Source organism: Arachis ipaensis, chromosome B7 (assembly GCF_059453495.1).
Source record: "Arachis ipaensis isolate K30076 ecotype BB chromosome B7, ASM5945349v1, whole genome shotgun sequence".
In the NCBI taxonomy this organism is placed as follows: domain Eukaryota; kingdom Viridiplantae; phylum Streptophyta; class Magnoliopsida; order Fabales; family Fabaceae; genus Arachis; species Arachis ipaensis.
Genome location: NC_142442.1, coordinates 109,147,794 through 109,163,547, shown reverse-complemented (window position 1 = coordinate 109,163,547; position 15,754 = coordinate 109,147,794).

Here is a 15,754-nt window from a genome sequence, read left to right as displayed (position 1 = left end):
GAACCCTTAGTGGTCAAGTTGATACCCATTGACACTAGTTCACTACTAAGTCAATTGGTAGTTGGATTGGGACTTATGAGTTGAGATTGATCAAACCACTTGACGTACCTCAAGATTAGGAGTAAATATTACGTACTTAAAGCTCTTAGAGGTAGACTTAGTGAGTTTGGTTCCTCATAATTGTCAAGATATGGTGGTTAGACAAGGATAGTAATCCCAATTCCTATGCCTAGCCAAGAGTTGCTTTTATTATTCATATTTGAAAACTAAAAATTTTAATTGCTTGATTCTAGTTATAGTTGCTTGATAGTTTTAGAGTAGAATTATATTAAATGTTCTCTTGTTAGTTTGAAATTGCTCATACCTTGCTTTAGTCACTTGAATTAATTCCTTGCACTTTAAGATTTCTTATTTGTTAAGCCTTTTAATCCAATTTCTTGTTCATGACTTGCAACCCGAGAATTCTAACCAATGTTGATGCACATGTTTGCCCATTCCTTGTAAGACAACCCGAGGTTTGAAGACTTCGGTTACTTTTATTGGGGTTGAACTTGTGACAACCAATTCCTTAAAATTTGATTCGAGAGTTGACTATCGGTTTGGACTATACTGACAACGGAAATATTTTGTGGAATTTCGAACCGGTAAAGATCCTTGACATCAAGGAGGATCTACGATATTTTGGGTGTAAACATTCTCTCCTGAACACTCTTTAATTAGTTTATTTTTTACTCTATTATGATCTTGTGGAAATTTTTAGTACTTTGTCTTATGCTACATACTTTTGTTTTGATCATTTGTATATATGATAGTTGCTCTAGTTATCTTTAGTATTGCATTTTTGGTATATATTATATATATTGCACTTTAATTTTGCTTGATCTATAGCTTGTAGATCTTGGTTGTGAATAGATAATGTGAATAGCATGTGCCTAGTTCAATTTTGATCCTAATTATTCATGTTAATTTTTTCTTGTTGAAAATTAGGAAAAGAACTAGGAATTTTGAGAACTTTGCATCCATCACAACATCATACATACATATAGGAAATAATTTTGGTGAAAAATAACAAAAATTTTCAAGAATTTTGTTATAGGGCATTCTATTGAATTGATTTGGAAAATTATTTTCACTTGCTTGAATGATTTTTATGGAACATAGAAGAGAAAAGAACAAATACCTTGTGAGTTTTGAGCTTGAATGAGTGGTTACACATTTTAACCACTAATTTTGTTCATTGTGTGTTATATCTCTTCTATGATTGTGATCTTGGTTTTTCTTAATTCTTTATTTCCAATGATTGATGTTTTGAATTGAATTGAGCATGATTGAGGCCATCTTTGATAAAAGCTCACTTTACCCATATGGCCTACCCTTTGCATCTACCATTGTTAACTCCTTTGAGCTTTAATTACCCCGTTGTTCTTGATACTAGCACGTTGCAACCCTAAGCAGAAAATCATGATTTACCTTGGATTGTATCCTTGATTAGCTTAGGTTGAGGAGTGTGTTTCATCTAAGTGTGGGGGAATGTTGGGAAACATTGGTAGTGAATGAAAAATGTCTGTTTTTGGGGTATTCATTGAAAACTTTGGAAAATGGGTGCATTCATGTATAAGCTATTGAACCATATGCATTTTGATTTTAAATAATAATAATAATAATAATAATAATAATAATAATAATAATAATAATAATAATAATAATAATAATAATAATAATAATAATAATAATAATATCCAAAAGGGGACAAAAGTTACCCCAAAGAGAAAAGAAACAAATAAGAAATGCATATGTGAGGTAAAGGAAAGAGCATACATGATTGTTTGTAAAAAGTGAGAATAGGAAGGTTAGGTTGCATATTTTTGCTATTGGATTGATATAGGTTGAGTTGGATACTTAAACTAATCAAGGATTCAATTGAATTAGTCCACTTGGTCATATTTATCCTACCTTAGCCCTAACCCTATTACAACCCTAATAAGTCCTCATGATAATTACATTCATGCACCCATGGTTGTTGATTGTTAGATGAAAGGCAATACCTTGAAAGCATGATTAGGAAGAGACTTGAGTGATTAAACCCTAGACACTGAGTGATTAGAGTGTATACATATCTAGTGAGGGTTCAATTACTCAATTCTATGTTTCCATACCTCTTATCATGTATTCTTGCAAGTTGCTTCATTTTTGATGAGTTAAATAAATTCTTTAGATTTTTGATTGCATTGAATTAATTCTTTGCTTAGCCCTATATGTCCATAATCTTGCTTGGAATTTGATTGTTTGTTTTCACCAAATCAATAGGAACTATAGATAGGTAGATAGATATAGATAGATATATATAGTCTACCTTTGATGAAGAGAAAATTTATGCCAATTCGGAATTAAATAGATTTTCGTTGTAAGTATAGTCTGAACCGGCAATGGATCCTCTCAATCAAATTTAATTCAAAGGATATCACAATTCAAACCAATTATAACCGAGAGTATTTAGACTCCCGGGCCGTTCTCCCTAGGAACTAGTGCTGACGAGGGCGCACAATTTTGGTTATGAGAAGCAAGGGGGTTTTAATGATTGAAGTAAACAAATAAAGAGATAAAAGAACAAGACTGGTGCACGAAATTGTGATCACACTTTTCACAACTCTGCACAACTAACCAGCAAGTGCACTGGGTCGTCCAAGTAATACCTTACGTGAGTAAGGGTCGATCCCACGGAGATTGTCAGCTTGAATCAAGCTATGGTCATCTTGTAAATCTTAGTCAGGCAGATTCAAATGGTTATGAGGTTTTGATAATTAAAAGATAAATAAAATATAAAATAAAATAAAGATAATTATGTAATTCATTGGTGGGAATTTCAGATAAGCGTTTGGAGATTTTTTGTTGCTTCTGAACCTCTGCTTTCCTACTGTCTTCTTCCAATCATGCGTACTCCCTTCCATGGCAAGCTGTATGATCCTCTCGGATGAAAAATACCAGGTACGGTTTTCGCACGACTAATCAACTGTCGGATTTCTCATCTCGGATGAAAAATACCAGGTACAACTACCGCATAGCTAATCATCTGTCAGATCTCACTAGCGTTGGAATAGGATCCTTATCCTTTTGCACACTGTCACTGCACCCAACATTCGCAAGTTTGAAGCTCGTCACAATCATCCCTTTATTATGACTTAACTAAATTAATTACGAAAGTATATCTTGGAGAAGAAGTAGGCGTGAATTGAAAGAGAAACAATAGTACTTGCATTAATTCATGAAGAACAGCAGAGCTCCGTACTTTAATCTACGAGGTGTAGAAACTCCACCGTAGAAAATACATTAGAGAAAAAAAGTTTAGGCATGGCCAAATGGCCACCCTCCAAGTCCAAAGGTCTAAGGACTAAACGTCCAGAGATTCTATCAAAGATACGAATACAATAGTAAAAAGTGCTATTTATACTAAACTAGTAAACTAGGTTTACAGAAAATGAGTAACTAAGTGCAGATAGTGCAGAAATCCACTTTCGGGGCCCACTTGGTGTGTTCTTGGGCTGAGCATTGAGCTTTACACGTGCATAGGCCATTCTTGGAGTTAAATGCTAGCTTGGGTACTAGTTTGGGCGTTTAACTCCAGTTCTGGTGCCAGTTCTGGCGTTTTACGCCAGAAAAAGGTCTCTGGTGGGCGTTTAGATGCCTGTTTGGGCCATCAAATCTCAGGTAAAGTATGGATGATTATACATTTCTAGAAAGCCCAAGATGTCTACTTTCCAAATAAATTGAGAACGCACCAATTGGGCTTCTGTAGCTCAAGAAAATCCATTTCGAGTGCAAGAGAGTCAGAATCCAACAGCATCTGTAGTCCTTTCTCAGCCTCTGAATCCGATTTTTGCTCAGGTCCCCCAATTTCAGCCAGAAAATATCTGAAATTACACAAAAACATACAAACTTATAGTAAAGTCCAGAAATGTGATTTTTGCATAAAAACTAATGAAAATATAATAAAATGTAACTAAAACATGCTAAAAACTATGTAAAAACAATGCCAAAAAGGGTATAAATTATCCACTCATCACAACACCAAACTTAAATTGTTGCTTGTCCCCAAGCAACTAAAAGCAAAATAGGATAAAAAGAAGAGAATACACAATAAATTTCAAAAATATCAATGAAGATTAGTTTTAATTAGATGAGCGGGACTAGTAGCTTTTTGCCTCTGAACAGTTTTGGCATCTCACTTTATTCTTTGAAGTTCATAATGATTGGCATCCATAGGAACTCAGAATTCAGATAGTGTTATTAATTCTCCTAGTTCAGTATGTTGATTCTTGAACACAGCTACTTTTTGAGTCTTGGCTGTGACCCTAAGCATTTTGTTTTCCAATATTACCACCAGAAACAAAAATGCCACAGACACATAACTGGGTGAACCTTTTCAGATTGTGACTCAACTTTGCTAGAGTCCCCAATTATAGGTGCCCAGAGCTCTTAATCACACTCTTTTTGCTTTGGACCACGACTTTAACCGCTCAGTCTCAAGCCTTTTACTTGACACCTTCACGCCACAAGCACATGGTTAGGGACAGCTTGATTTAGCCGCTTAGGCCAGGATTTTATTCCTTTGGGCCCTCCTATCCATTAATTCTCAAAGCCTTGGATCCTTTTTACCCTTGCCTTTTAGTTTAAAGGGTTACTGGCTTTTTCTGCTTGCTTTTTCTTTTTCTTTCTTTTTCTTTGTTTTTTTCACAAGCTTTGTGTTTTTCACTGCTTTTTCTTGCTTCAAGAATCAATTTTATGATTTTTCAGATTATCAATAACATTTCTCTTTTTTCATTATTCTTTCAAGAGCCAACAATTTTAACATTCATAAACTTCACTATCAAAAATATGCACTGTTCAAGCATTCATTCAGAAAACAAAAAGTATTGCCACCACATCAAAATAATTAAACTATTTTCAAGATAGAATTCGAAATTCATGTACTTCTTTTTCTTTTTCAGAAAACATTTTTCATTTAAGAGAGGTGAAGGATTCATAGAACAATCATAGCTTTAAGACATAGACACTAGACACTAATGATCATGTAGTAAAGACACAAACATAGTCAAAACATAAAGCATAAAAACCAAAAACAGAAAAGAGAATAAACAAGGAGATTAAAGAACGGGTCTGCCTTAGTTAGGGCGGCTAGTTCTTCCTCTTGAAGATCCTATGGAGTGCTTGAGCTCCTCAATATCTCTTCCTTGCCTTTGTTGCTCCTCTCTCATGGCTCTTTGGTCCTCTCTGATTTCATTGAGGATAATGGAGTGCTCTTGGTGCTCCATCCTTAGTTGCTCCCAATAGTTGTGTGGAGGAAAATGCATCCCTTGAGGCATCTCAGGGATTTCTTGATGAGGAACTTCCTCATGCTCTTGTTGAGGTCCATGAGTGGACTCTCTTGTTTGCTCCATTCTCTTTTTAGTGATGGGCTTGTCCTCTTCAATGAGGATGTCTTCCTCTATGACAATTACAGCTGAATTGCATATGTTACAGATGAGATGAGGGAAGGCTAACCTTGCCAAAGTGGAGGGCTTGTCCGCCACATTGTATAGTTCTAGAGGTATGATCTCGTGAACTTCTACTTCCTCTCCATTCATGATACTATGGATCATGATAGCTCGGTCTATTGTAACTTCAGACCAGTTGCTAGTAGGAATGATAGAGCGTTGGATGAACTCTAACCATCCTCTAGCCACAGGCTTGAAGTCAAGCCTTCTCAGTTGAACCGGATTGCCTTTGGAGTCTCTCTTCCATTGAGCTCCTTCCACAAAGATGTCCATGAGGACTTGGTCCAACCTTTGATCAAAGTTAACTCTTCTAGTGAAAGGATAAGGATCTCCTCTCATTGCTGGCAAGTTGAATGCCAACCTTATAGTTTCCGGACTAAAATCCAAGTATTTCCCCTGAACTATTGTGAGCTAATTCTTTGGGTTCGGGTTCACACTTTGATCATGGTTCTTAGTGATCCATGCATTAGCATAGAATTCTTGAACCATTATGATTCTGACTTGTTGTATGGGGTTGGTGAGAGCTTCCCAACCTCTTCTCCTAACCTCACATCGGATCTCCAGATATTCACTCTTTTTTAGCATGAAGGGGACCTCGGAGATCACCTTTTTCTTGGCCACAACTTCATAGAAGTAGTCTTGATGGACTTTTGAGATGAATCTCTCCATCTCCCATGACTCGGAGGTGGAAGCAATTGCCTTCCCTTTCCTCTTTCTAGAGGCTTCTCCAGCCTTAGGTACCATTGATGGTTATGGACAAACAAAAAACAGAGCTTTTTCCCACACCAAACTTAAAATTTTTGCTCGTCCTCGAGCAAAAGAAGAAAGAAAGGAGTAGAAGAAGAAGAAATGGAGGAGATGGAGAAGTGTGTTGGTTTCGGCTAAGGGGGTTTGAGTGTTTATGAAGTGTGAAGTTGAAGGTGGTAAAGAGGGGTATATATAGGGTAAGAGAGAGGGGGAATTCGTGTAAGAGGGGGTTGGGTTTGGGAGGGAAATGTTTTGAATTTGAATGGTGAAGTAGGTGGGGTTTTATGATGGATGGATGTGAGTGGTGAAGAGAGTGTGGGGAAGAGGGTAGGATTTGATAGGTGAATGGTGTTTGGAGAAGAGGTATTGATGTGATTGGTCAAGGGTATTTGGGGAAGAGTGTTATGGGAAGGTGTGAAGAGGAGAGAGAGTGAGTTGGGGTAGGTGAAAATCCTGTGGGGTCCACAGATCCTGAGGTGTCAAGGAATTCTGCTCCCGGCACCTTTCTGGCGTTTAAACGCCCTTTGTGTTCCATTTCTGGCATTTAACGCCAACTCTACTACCTTTTCTGGCGTTAAACGGTAGTCTGATGCCCCTTTCTAGCATTTAACGCTAGCCAGACACCCTTTTCTGGCGTTAAACGCCAGTCTGTCTGCCATTTCTGGCGTTTAACGCCGGCCAGACACCAGACACCCTTTTCTAGCGTTAAACGCCAGTCTATCTGCCAATTCAGGCATTTAACGCCCATAATGCTACCAGACTGGGCGTTAAACGCCCATTCTGCTATCCTTACTGGCATTTAAATGCCAGTAAGCCTGTCCTCTAGGGTGTGCTATTTTTGATGCTGTTTTTTATTCCGCTTTAATTCTGCGGCTGTTTTGGTGACTTCACATGATCATCTACCTAAAGAAAACATAACATGACGATGGAAAACAAATGTCTATAAAAATAAATATAATTAAATAACATTGGGTTGCCTCCCAATAAGTGCTTCTTTAATGTCAATAGCTTGACAGTGAGCTCTTAGAGAGCTTCACAAAGACTCAGAGCTTGATGGTGGCCTCCCAACACCAAACTTAGAAGTTGAGTGTGGGGGCTCGGTTTTACTCTGTATTGAGAGAAGCTTTTCATGCTTCCTCTCCATGGTTACAAAAGAAGATCCTTGAGCCTTAAACACAAGGTAGTCCCCATTCAATTGAAGGACTAACTCTCCTCTGTCCACATCAATCACAGCTCTTGCTGTGGCTAGGAAGGGTCTTCCAAGGATAATGGATTCATCCTTCCCAGTGTCTAGGATTATGAAGTCAGTAGGGATGTACAGGCCTTCAACCTTCACTAAGACATCCTCTACAAGTCCATAAGCCTGTTTCATTGATTTGTCTGCCATCTCTAGTGAGATTCTTGTAGCTTGTACCTCAAAGTAATACCTTACGTGAGTAAGGGTCGATCCCACAGAGATTGTCGGCTTGAAGCAAGCTATGGTCATCTTGTAAATCTTAGTCAGGTGAATTCAAATGGTTATGAGGTTTTGATAATTAAAAGATAAATAAAACATAAAATAAAATAAAGATACTTATGTAATTCATTGGTGGTAATTTTAGATAAGCGTTTGGAGATGCTTTGTTGCTTCTGAACCTCTGCTTTCCTACTGTCTTCTTCCAATCATGCGTACTCCCTTCCATGGCAAGCTGTATGATGCTCTCGGATGAAAAATAGCAAGTACGGTTTCTGCATGGCTAATCAACTGTCGGATTTCTCGTATCGGATGAAAAATACCAGGTATAGCTACCGCATGGCTAATCATCTGTCAGTTCTCACTAGCGTCAGAATAGGATCCTTATCCTTTTGCACACTGTCACTGCGCCCGGTATTCGCAAGTTTGAAGCTCGTCACAGTCATCCCTTCATTCTGACGTAACTAAATTAAGTACGAGAGTATATCTTGGAGAAGAAGTAGGCGTGAATTGAAAGAGAAACAATAGTACTTGCATTAATTCATGAAGAACAGCAGAGCTCCGCACCTTAATCAATGAGGCGTAGAAACTCCACCGTAGGAAATACATAAGAGAAAAAAGTTTAGGCATGGCCGAATGGCCAGCCTCCAAGTCCAAAGGTCTAAGGACTAAACGTCCAGAGATTCTATAAAAGATATGAATACAATAGTAAAAAGAGCAATTTATACTAAACTAGTAAACTAGGTTTACAGAAAATGAGTAACTAAGTATAGATAATGCAGAAATCCACTTCCGGGGCCCACTTGGTGTGTGCTTGGACTGAGCATTGAGCTTTACACGTGGATAGGCCATTCTTGGAGTTAAACGCCAGCTTGGGTGCCAGTTTGGGCGTTTAACTCCAGTTCTGGTGCCAGTTCTGGTGTTTTACGCCAGAAAAGGGTCTCTGGTGGGCGTTTAGACGCCAGTTTGGGCCATCAAATATCGGGCAAAGTATGGACTATTATATATTTCTGGAAATCCCAAGATCTCTACTTTTCAACGCAATTGAGAGCGCACCAATTGGGCTTCTGCAGCTCCAGAAAATTAATTTCGAGTGCAAGATGGTCAGAATCCAACAGCATCTAGAGTCCTTTCTCAGCCTCTAAATTAGATTTTTGCTCAGGTCCCTCAATTTCAGCCAGAAAATACCTGAAATTATAGAAAAATACACAAACTTATAGTAAAGTTCTGAAATGTGATTTTTGCATAAAAACTAATGAAAATATAATAAAGAGTAACTAAAACATACTAAAAACTACGTAAAAATAATGCCAAAAAAGGGTATAAATTATCTGCTCATCAAAGACAAAATTTGCAATTAATAAACTAATGAAAGAAAAAAGAACTATGTATGTAATATAAACAAGCAAGACTCAAAATTGATGGAAAACTGGTTTAAAACATAAATGAAACCTTGACTTAGGATGAGTCATGGAATCCCTTCTTTGCGATAACCACAACTATGATAATTGTGATGGATTAATCTCACTAAGTCAATCCTTAACATCGAAGGATAAGTCAAGTGAGCATAATTGTTATTAATCCACAAATCCTAGTTAACTTACCAAATTAATTGGTAAAAAGCTACCGTTAGTTGAAACAATAACAACAAACAACCCAAGAATTATCACTAAATGTTGGACATTATGGCTCTAGTAATTCATAAACTCATTTTTCCCAAGCCAAGGGGTGGAAATTATCCCATAATCAAAATTGGCATTTCATCAAACACATAGAAGGCATAATCATAAAACATGGCAAAATTGGGAAAATGATAAAAGCTATGAACCACAAATACTCAAAATCAATAAAAGCAATTCAAACAAACATGTAATGATCATCAAACATCAAATTAACAACTAGAAATCAAGATTGCAAAACTATGTATATATTGACAAGAGAGATCAAAATAAAAGAAAGTGTAGAACAAGTAGTATAATAAAAGAGAGAGAATAAAAGAAATACTTTCAATAAAATTGCTATAATCCCAAATCAAAACTTGAAGTATAAAATTCTACATTGAAAACCTAATTAAAACCCTAATGAACTAGAGAGAAAACCTAAGCTAACTACCCTAAAACTAGTCCAAAAAACTATTCTATGAAGTATGGTAGTGTATGGTATGATATGTGGTTGCTTCCCCCTTCAAGTATGCTCCAAAGTCTTCAAAAATGGGCCAAAAAGCCACCAAAATGCAAGTCCACGTGACTTTTTAATGGAGGCACGCGCTGGTACTTGTACGTACGCACAGGTCTGTGCATGGGCACACTTGCTGATTTTCCTCCTGTGCGTGGGCACAGGTGCTGATTTCCATTCTGCCTTGAGCATGGGCACAGCCTGTGCGTGGGCACAGGTGCTGATTTTGACCCTGTCTTGTGCGTGGGCACAGACCTGTGTGTGCCCACAGATGTTGATTTTGACACTTGTGCGTGGGCAAACATGCTAATTTTGACACTTGTGCGTGGGCACAGAAGGTGTGCGTGGGCACAGGCTAAAATGCTTTTATCCTTTGATTTCTTCATGCTTTCTCCCAATTCCATGCTTTGCTTCCATTCTTATCAAGCCATCCTAACCTATTACACCTGAAATCACTCATCAAAACCATCAAGGCATCAAATGGGATAAAAGTGGGATAAAAGTGATTATATTAAGCACAAAATAGCATGTTTTCACAATTAAGCTCAATTTAGAAAGAAAACACAAAAGTATGCTATATAGGTGAATAAATGTCGGTTTATATGATGAAATCCACTCAAATCAATTCAAAATTTATCATCAAATATGGATTCATCAATTTCCCCACACTTAAACAATAGCATGTCCTCGTGCTAAACACATACAAAGGAGAAGGATAAAAAGGGCAAGCAACTTATTCAATGTACTAACTACATGCATGCAACTATGCAAAACACTATCTATCTATATCTATACTATGGTTCCTATTGAGTTTGGCACAAAACAAACAAGAGATTCCAATCAATCCAACACAAGCCTCAAGGCCAAGGCAAAGAATTAATGCACTATGATCAATGTCCAAAGAATTGAATTGAAATTTTCAAACTAGCAACCAAACAACTTGCAAGAAGATACAATATAAGGAGAACATAGAATTGAGCGATCGAACCCCTCACCGGATGTGTATTCACTCTATTCGCTCAGTGTTTAGGGCTTAATCACTCAATTCTCCTTTAATCATATTTTTCAAAGATTTGCAAGTCATCTAACAATCAACTAATATTTGATGCATGAAGACAAATATCATGAGGTCTTTGGAGGGTTGTAATGGGGTTAGGGTTAAGGTAAGATTAATATGGTTAGGTGGACTTAGTGAATTAGATCTTTGATTAACTCAAGTGTCCACCTAATCCAATATCATCATATGTACACATAACAAAACAACCTAACTACCCATTTATCTCCTTTTTCACAAACTCACTCATGCATTTTCTTCTCAAAACATAAACATATGCATCCTTTATCCATCTTTTTATTTCACATGCTATTATGCACAATATAATTTTTTTCTTCTTTTTTTTTTTAATTATTGCAAAACTTTACAAAACCAAAATTTTCTTGTTTTTGTAAATCAACAAAAGGTGCATATATCTTGAACCATGAATGCATGAGTAATTACCCATTTTCTAAATTTTCACAGTGAATATCCCAAATAAGCTTATCACCAATGTTTCCCAACAACTTTCCCCCACACTTAGAGTACACACACTACTCCACCCAAGCTAATCAAAGAGTAATTCAAGGATATCAATGGTTTTTCACTTTAGGGAGAATAATGTGCTTAAAGTAAGAACGAAAGGGGATTTAAAGGCTCAAAAGGGGTTACAAGGATGAATGTAAGGGTTGGCCATATGGGTTAGTGATTTCAATATCAAGAACGGCCTCAATCATGCTAAATGCAATCAAACATAAAAAATAGGACATATAGATTCATGCAAATCTAAGATCACAATAAAAAAAGGAGTATAATCACACAAGAATAAACTTTATGGTTGGAAATGTGCAACCATCTATTAGAGCTCAAATCTCACAAGGTATGTTGTTCTAGCTCTTTTTCTATGTTCTATGAAAAAGGATGCTTCAAGCAAGTTGAAAAACAATTTTTCAATTTAATCAATGGCATGCCCTAAGAAAGATTTCATGAAAATTTCTCGTTGTTTCAACAAACTTATTCACTCTACCATGCAAATGCAAGTATTTACTACCTTATAACTATAAGCATTAAAGAAATATATACAAACAAACCAATAAAGTGCAAAAATTGAAGAAAAGGAAGCTAGAAAGGAAACTAAAAAGGTATTGCAAAGTGTCCAAGAAGTGAATTTTACCCCCCTCGAAGTTGCCGATCCTCCCCCACACTTAATTAATGCACGGTCCTCCGTGCATACACATGATCTGTGGGATGAAGGAATATGAGGCTGATAAACCCATATTTTATGATATATTTTGTGCCTAATTTAAGTGATTTATTCAATCCTTCACTCACTTATTCATGTTAATTGCATGGTTTTACTTTCCCTTCCTTATTATGTGATGTATGTGAAAAACATGTTTCCTATGCTTTAAAAGTAATTATTTTAATTACCCTTTACTTCCATTCGATGCCGTGATTCGTGTGTTGAGTAGTTTCAGATCTTCTAAGGCAGGAATGACTTAAAGGATGGAAAGGGAACATACAAAAATGGAAGGAAAGCACAAAACGGAGTTTTTGAAGAAACTGGCAGTGACGCGATCGCATGGACGACGCGACCGCATGCCAGCGCGAAATGGTACTGACGCGACCGCGTGATTGACGCGATCGCGTGCCTTAAGCGAAACACATATGACACGGACGCATGACTGAAGCGACCGCGTGACCCACGCGGACGCGTGACAGAGGCCACGCACCAGAAATTACAGAAAATACTCCCAGCAAATTTTGAAGCCCTTTTTGGCCCAAATCCAAGTCCAGAAGGCACAGATCAGAGGTTACGAAGTGGGGGAATGCATCCATTCAAGGAGAGTCTCCAATTAGTTACTTTTCATGAATTAGATGTAGTTTAGAGGGAGAGGTTCTCTCCTCTCTCTTTTAGGATTTAGAATTAGGATTTCTTTTGCTTTCAGAATTATCTCTTTTTATCAGGTTAAACATTCCTTTTTATTTACCTTCTCAATTTAGTTTATGAATTCTTCTATGTTACAGATTACTCTTTGGATTAATCTTATTTGAGGTATTTCAGTTTATTATTGCTCTCTTTTATTTATGTTACTGTTGCTTCCAATCTGAAGACATTTTTATTCCAGTAGATTTACTTTTTCCCTTTTTGGTCTTGGTTAAGAAATCAGTAACTCAGGAGTTATCAAACTCAACGTGATTGATAATTGTTATCTTTGCTAATTGAATTGAACTTCAATAATCCCAATCTTTCTCTAGGAATTAACTAGGATTTGAAGATCAACATAATTAATCACTTGACCTTTCTTTACTTTAAGCAAAGGCTAACTAAGTGGAATTAAGATTCAATTTTCATCATCATTGATAAGGATAACTAGGATAGAATTTCTAATTTCTCATACCTTGCCAAAAGTGTGTTTTACAGTTATTTATTTACTTTACAGTCTTTTACTTATTTTAATTGCAATTTAAACTACTTGTTCCTCATCTTCAAAACCCTGATTTACAATCTTCATAACCAATAATAAGAACATACTTCCCTGCAGTTCCTTGAGAAGACGACCCGAGGTTTAAATACTCGGTTATCAATTTTAAAGCGGTTTGTTACTTGCGACAACCAAAACGTTTGTAAGAAACGTTGATTGCTTGGTTTAGAAACTATACTTGCAACGAGGATTTATTCTGAATTCTAAACCATCAACCTTCCGGCTCTTTCAAAATGGCGCCGTTGCCGGAGAACTGCAATTGTGTGCCTTATTACTGGTTATTGTAAATATTTTTCCTTTACTTGTTTATTTGTTTTTATTTTCTCCCTTTATTTCCATTAGCTACTATGAATTCTTACCCTTCTCGCTTTGAGTTTGGTTCTAATATTGTTGAAAGGAGTGAAAGTTATAATAGGAACATGCATCAAGGTCAGAGCGATCAAAGATGGATGGAGCCAAGAGGATCTGATTAACCCTTTAGGCAACAACACCCTCCAAGATATCATAGACAAAGACCATTCTATAATGCATACCAAGCCAATAGACATGGTGGACAACCTTGTAGCTAACAACAAGCCCCACCCTGTGCTTATAGGCCATCCTCTCAACATAACATCGAACCACCACACTCACAAGCTTGATGCCAGGGCATTTTGGCCAGTTTCACTGACCTTTTCTTTATGGTTTTAGGGTAGTTTCATGCACTTTCTTAGGAAATAAGCAAGTTTTGGGTAGAATTTTACTTACATCTTGATTCAAGAAAACATTGTGATTTTTATATGAATTCATGAGAATTATGCATAAATTGAATGACAAATTGGATGATGCATATCTCATAACTTGGACTAGAACTTTGATGTACTTTATTGCTTGATTTCAGGACAAAAGAAGCAAGGAAGAACCACGTTAGTAGCCACGTTAGTCTAACTAACGTGACCTCTAACGTGGAATGGGAGCTAGCTTGCAACGTTAATGAGAAAATTAATTGTCAATAACGTCCTCGAAGCCATCATAGCCCACGTTAAGAGTCACGTTAACTAAGTTAACGTGGAAGAAGGAAATGAAGCCAACGTTAGTGACACTCACCTTTGTCACTAACGTTGGACCAAGCTCATATTGGCCACGTTAAGAGCCATGTTAACTCAGTTAACGTGGACTCTAACGTGGGGAAGCAAAAGAATGGCCAACGTTAGTGACATTCACCTTTGTCACTAACGTTGGACTAAGCCACTTTGAGCCACGTTAGTTGCCACGTTAACTTAGTTAACGTGGAAGCTAACGTGGAGGGAGCAAGAATCGCCAATGTTAGTGACACTCACCTTTGTCACTAACGTTGGAATGAGCCACTATGAGCAACGTTAACTCCCATGTTAACTTAGTTAACGTGGAAGCTAACGTGGATAAAAGAATTATGAGCCAACGTTAGTGACACTAACCTTTGTCACTAACGTTGGAGATGGCTATCACCACCACGTTAGAAGCCATGTTAACCAAGTTAACGTGAACTCTAACGTGGGAAGTAGGGGTGTTTTGAAACGTTAGTGACAAAGGCAAGTGTCACTAACATTTTCGAAGATTTGGCAAGCCTACGTTAAAGGTCACGTTAGCCACATTAACGTGAACTCTAACGTAGGGAAGGGAGGATTCTCAATGTTATTGGAAAAGGTAAGTCCCAATAACGTGTGCGAAGGATCAAGAGGCAACGTTAGTGGTCACGTTGGTGCCACTAACATTGAAGTTAACGTGGGTCACCCTTGGGTTAGGAACGTTAGTGAAAAAAGTGACTGCCACTAACGTTCTCGAACCCACACTTTTACTTAACGTTAACACCACTAACGTCCTAAGCTAAAAGTCCCTGCCTACTTCATACTTTCACTCTGCAAGTAAAGCTAAGCCCACTGAAGAGGATAACTGCTTCAAACTCAAGATCCAATGGCCCATATCCAAGATTTGAAGAACCAACTAGAAGATCAGAAGAGTAGTATATATAGGGGTAGTTTTGAATCAAAATGGGGTTGGAAATTTGAGAACGACTCTCTGTATTTTACTTTCTCTGCAACTTTTAGTTTAATTCTTAGAATGTACTCTCCATCTATGCTTTTCATTCCCAGAGCTATGAACAACTAAACCACTTTCATTGGGTTAGGGAGCTCTGTTGTAATTTGATGGATCAATATTAGTTTTCATTATTCTTCTTCTATCTTTTCTCTTGATTTTACTAGAAAGCGTTCAATCTTCAGTCAATTGGGTAGTTATCTTGGAAAAGAAGCTATTCATACTTGGATCTCTTCAGAACTTTGGAAGAGGAATGAAGAGATCATGCTAGAAA